The 5,442-nt window shown below is 41.1% G+C and overlaps 1 pseudogene; it reads left to right on the top strand.

The window, feature by feature from the left end:
• Positions 1-1,135: 1,135 nt before the first annotated feature.
• Positions 1,136-1,261, top strand: LOC139184701 (small nucleolar RNA SNORA70; annotated as a pseudogene).
• Positions 1,262-5,442: the final 4,181 nt, after the last annotated feature.

The following is a 5,442-nucleotide window of genomic DNA, read 5'->3' as shown; positions in this document are numbered from 1 at the left end:
AAACTAAGAGGCCAGTGGTTTCAAATAATTACAGTTCTGAGTGCAGATCAGGGTCATTCTAAAAGAAGTAGACCTGTTATAATTGCAATTGAATCTAAGAACAATTTTAATCTTACATATTAAATTACTATACAAGATCAAGATAAAGTTTAATCGATCATTTCCAAGGATTTCTTACTGAACAATAAGAATGCACCATATCATTACCCCAAAATTCTTAAGAGTGGAATCTACAAAGCCCCTTTAAGTACATAACATGCCTTGCACATGGAAACTACTTATGAAAGTTTCCGTGTATCCTTGAATCTCACTCGAGTTATGGGCCCAATCTGAACACCAGCCACTAGCCTTCTTTTGAACTACAATGTATTATTGATAACGAGTAAGCTTCATTCAACTCTGTTTCTGATTATGAGGTTCTCTATATAAAGCACATACTTTTACTTTTTTTTCCTCCAGTTATTTATCCCTTGACATTCTTTTAATGTATACCGTGAATCCTATGACTACTTCTGTAGTTCATATTTTCCTGCTCCATCAGATAAGAGGTTCTTAAGCTGAGGTCTGTGATGCAGAAGAGAGACTGTGGAAGTAGAGGTGAGGGCTCAGAAGCAAGAAGGCAGTGTTGATTTCATAATGGTTTGAGTCTAGAGAAATCTAAGACACGCTGATGAGAATAAGCAGATGCTGGAGGTAAGACACTGCAGGGTTTGCTGTGCACCAGGCGTAGCTGTAGACACTGTGGGAAAAGCCCTCCCAACCTTGCATTCTGATAGGGCCAACTAATGGCTACCAAACAAATCAATACATACTGGGTCAGGTGATCATGAATGCTATGGAGACAAAAGACAGAAAGAATGGGGAGCTTTATAAATTGCCATTTTTTAAAAGGTGATCAGAGAAGTTCTGACTTTCCCTGAGCAAAGATCAGATGGAAGTGAGAGCAGGGATGTGCTTTTATCTGGGGAAGATCTTGGACGCAGGGGAAGCATCTGAAGCAAAGGCCCTAAGGAAGGAAGAGGCTTGGACCAGCTCCATCAGCAGGAAGCAAGGCGACCGGTGCGGTTGGAGCAGAAGGTAGGAAAGACCATGTATAGCCTTGTGCTGGTGACAGGGCTCATATGTTCCCTCTGAGTGACTGTCCATTGAAAAACACCATCTCTCATGGGGGCCCAGTGCGTAACAGCTGCAAACAACCTTCTCAGTAGTGTACGCAGCCTATTGCCCATACAGGTTGCCCTAAGGGACCTTGAAGATAGATAGATAATGTCCGGTGGACATTCATGACAGGCATGCTGTCTCCAATCCAGGCTCCAGACAGGTATGTGCGGCAATTTGGGAAAGCCCCAGGACACAGTGGTCAGAGTTCACATTGGACAAGTCATTAGGCCCATCCATACCAAGCTGTAGAACAAGGAGCATGTGACTGAGGCCCTCCACAGGGCCAAGGTCAAGTTCCCTGGCCACTAGAAGAGCCACATCTCCAAGACGTGGGGATTCATTAAGTTTAAAGTGGATGAACTTGAAAACATGATTAGCAAAGCAGCTCATCTTGGATGGGCTGTGGGATCAAATACATCCCTAATCGTGGCCCTCTGGACAAATGCTGGGCCCTGCACTCACAAGCGCCTTGGCACTGTCCCCACCTAACTCATGCCCACCAGTAAATCCTACTTTCCTGTCCAAAAAAAAATTAAAAAAAAATCTTTCCCTGATCGCATTCCACCAGAATAAATTGATTGTTCACCATGTTCCAAGCATTCTGATAAGCTCTGGGAACATACACATTAATAAGATCCAGTCCCTCTATAACAAGGAAACATATATTTAGACAAATAAGTCTAACACAAGGTAGAAAGCAAGTTAAGTGTTGTTAAGAGAGATGGCTGGCCTGCAGGAGAGCTGAGATCCCTCTCAGCTTCAGGGAGGAGGCAGTCAGGTTTGGTTCATAGAGGTAGTTCCCATACGTTCCCATACAATGGGCCATGAAGGATGGATTGAATTTGAATACAGGGGTCACTTAGGTACAGAACTTCCTAAGAAAACAAGTCAAGGGATGGAGGTGAAAATATGCCTGATATTTTCAGACAACTATGAGAATTGACTAAGATGGGAAATGCTTGAAGGTGAGTAATTGGAAATGGGTTTGGACAAGAAGTTTGAAAGTAGATGTTCAAGGTACATAGATGCAAGACAGAGATTTAGTGAACCCTTATTAGCTCTGGGGTATAATATGCCTTCTACATCCTTTCCAGATATGCTTGCTTACGTCTCTATAGGAAAGATTTCACAGGAGAAAAGTACATGCAGTGAACGTATAGGAATTAAACTGAACTCTGCTTTTGCAATTTGGTGAAATTTTTTAAGTTATATTCTGTATTAGAGACGATTTATTATAAGGAGTCCCTTACCCCCCAGCACTGCACTGATGAGGAGTGTGAGTCCTAAAGGTTTAATAAGCAATGAAAGGTCACACTATTAATAACTGATGAATCAGGAATCGGACTAACGTCCTGTTGTTTTCCTGCTACATTTTCTCTGCTCAGCTCTACCAGGTCTTTCCATTACTGTACAAAGCAAGGTGTGAGTAACACACATTTAGTGCTTCAAATCCAGATCCTGAGCTGTCTTATTGCAACACACATATGATATTAACGACTCATCTGCTATTCCCCTCCCCCATTTGGGTGCAATCTACCTCCTCAAAACTTCTTCACACTGTCAGTGGTGACTGAGCTGTACAGCTGTAGGCAAGGCCTTCCAAATACTCCACTGTGGCATCTTCCACCCCTGCTAACTTCTCCAAGAACAGAAAAAAATTGAATTCCCTTTCCCAAGAGACATTTGCCACTACCACGCCATGAAGAAGTTTTGCTTCCACTTATTTGCTGGATATTCCTTACGAGAAGATCTTGACTTGTTCTTTTTCAATAACTGAGCTTAACAACCAGATTAACATGCTTTTGGATTTTTCAATTTTTTTCTAATGAAAAGCAGAGTTGACAGAAAGCAAGAGAGAATGAGCCAACTTAACCACAAAAGTAAATTTTAGCTCTTCGCTTGTACCTTAGAGCAGTGCTGCCCAACCTCTTTGGCACCAGGGACCAGTTTCATGGAAGACAATTTTTCCACAGACTGGGATGGAGGTGGGGTCAGGGAGAGAGTAGATTCAGGATAATTCAATTACATTACATTTATTGAGCACTTTATTTCTATTACTACTACATCAGCTTCCTCAGATTATCAGGCATTAGATTCTGGAGGTTTGGGACCCCTGCCTTAAAGAAGGACTAGAAAATTTGGGAAAAGGCCTTCTAAAGATGTTTCATCTGAATCCTGAAAATAAAAAAAAACTAGCCTCAAGACTCAACCTAATTCCTATTTCAGGAAACCTTCTGTGAACAAAGCCATTCCTCAAATCTGTGCTCCCGTGACATGCCACACATATCTTTAGGATGATGGCGCAGAATGTACTGCGCTGTGACAATTGCTGTCCACATCTCTTCTTTCCCACCAGGTTCACAGCACCTATCACAGTGGAGAAGAAAGAAGGAAGGCATCAAAGATGGGAGGAAGGAAGGAAATGTTTGATGCACATGTTTTCCAAACTAACTCAAGACACATGATCTGGCAAAGAATGTCTTGGCTGCTAATTGGCTAAGAGTAATTTGAAGAGAAATAGCTTGGGTTGTTAATACTAGGATTCCATGCACACTGCTGGTTTGTGATGACACCAGAAAAGAATGTTCTAATTTGAGACCGAAAAATCTATGATGCTCATTTACTCTGCACACATGACATCTCAAACCTGGACAGCCGAAAATCAACATTTCACGGATCTGTGGCTATTTTTATGAAAGCTTATACAGGCCCATTTTGGTCTAGATACATTTGTGTTTTATGTACTTGATATATAGATAATTAAATATAGGCCTTACAGTGAAATAAAACATGATGCAATGTAATGCGTAGCAAAAACCATGGTAGGTGGGTACCACGGTACCTGAGGCTCTAACTATTGGTGGATGACAACACTCTAGTACCTATCCTTCAACCCCTTCATTTCTCTATTGCTTGTTAAGTAAGATGTTGTGCTGTGTCTGTCTTTCTGCATTGCTGTTTTCTTTCCCATATTAACTGCTTGTGATTCCAAAGCTACACAGAGCAACATGGCACAGGCTTCACTGTTAACAGTTTTCATTTTAGAAAAAAATTTTTAAGATAGGATATGACCCATCACCAGGAACCCTGTGGCAGGACCACAAAGCTGATTTATCATTTTCAACTCTTTTGCTGTTCACACCAGCTCTCACCCCAAATACTTATTGAGTCCGGCTTAAGTAACCATAGATTAAATAGAGATAGTGATATCCCCCTAGAGTGGCTGAAATATCTTAAATCTCTTCTGCACCATTACTCTACTGGAAAACTGCTTTGGGCATGTTGATTTTGGCTGGCATCCTTCGTAAGGAATTCAGCAACTGGTCATGTCTAGGGGTGTCTGTACACCTGTGTTTTTGATCTCCAATACACAGGACATTGGAATTAGATTTGTATGTTTGAGAATCATTAATCAGTGATGAGTCTCACCTTGCCAAATGACTTTAAGAAGATTGGTATGAAAAAATTAATATCAGATGTTTGCATTAGGATATTAATTCTCACTAGTATTTTACTAAGACATTGAAAGATTTCTGCAAAAGGAGATATAAACAAGGAATGTCCCAGGGCAGAAGTACACACAATGAAGGCAGCATGGACTACTCAAGGGAACAACAGAATTTAAGCGATTCAGAATCTCAAGCCATGAATATTTTTTTAGCGCCCGTTATATGCTGGAACATGTACATATATAAAGTCATAGTCATATGTATAAATGTAGGGTATAATTATGAGTTCTTTTTGGTTGTTGTTGTTCAGTCGCCCAGCTGTGTCTGACTCTTCATGACCCCATGGACTGCAGCACGCCAGGCCTCCATGTCCCTCACCATCTCCTGGAGTCTGCCCAACTTCATATCCATGGCATTGAGGATGCCATCCAGCCATTTCATTCTCTGAAAACCTCTTCTCTTTCTGCCTTCAATCTTTCCTAATCTTTCCTTTGGGAGACTCAAAGGAATGCTTGAGCACCTCTGTGAAGAGACTGACTGGGGCTGAGCCACAGCTTGCAGAAAACTTTTGGGTGGGGCCAGAAGAATCAGGAACCTTTCACATTGAGTTTGTTTACCACAGTCATTTGTCTTTTTTGCAAACTTTTAACTTTCACATGAAGTCATACTTATTATATTGAAGTATGGAATTATCCATACCTACGTTAAATGTCATCCCTCGGGTCTGTTAGAGTATTCTAATATCTAATTTTTGATCTAAGACAAGTTATTTATGATTCCTTCCAGCTCCATATCACCTGCCACTTTAACAAATAAGTCTTCACCTATCTCA

The sequence above is a fragment of the Bos indicus genome, chromosome 8 (assembly GCF_029378745.1).
Source record: "Bos indicus isolate NIAB-ARS_2022 breed Sahiwal x Tharparkar chromosome 8, NIAB-ARS_B.indTharparkar_mat_pri_1.0, whole genome shotgun sequence".
Lineage (NCBI taxonomy): Eukaryota > Metazoa > Chordata > Mammalia > Artiodactyla > Bovidae > Bos > Bos indicus.
The sequence above is the reverse complement of the archived record's forward strand: the minus strand, read 5'-3'. Positions and strand labels throughout refer to the sequence as shown.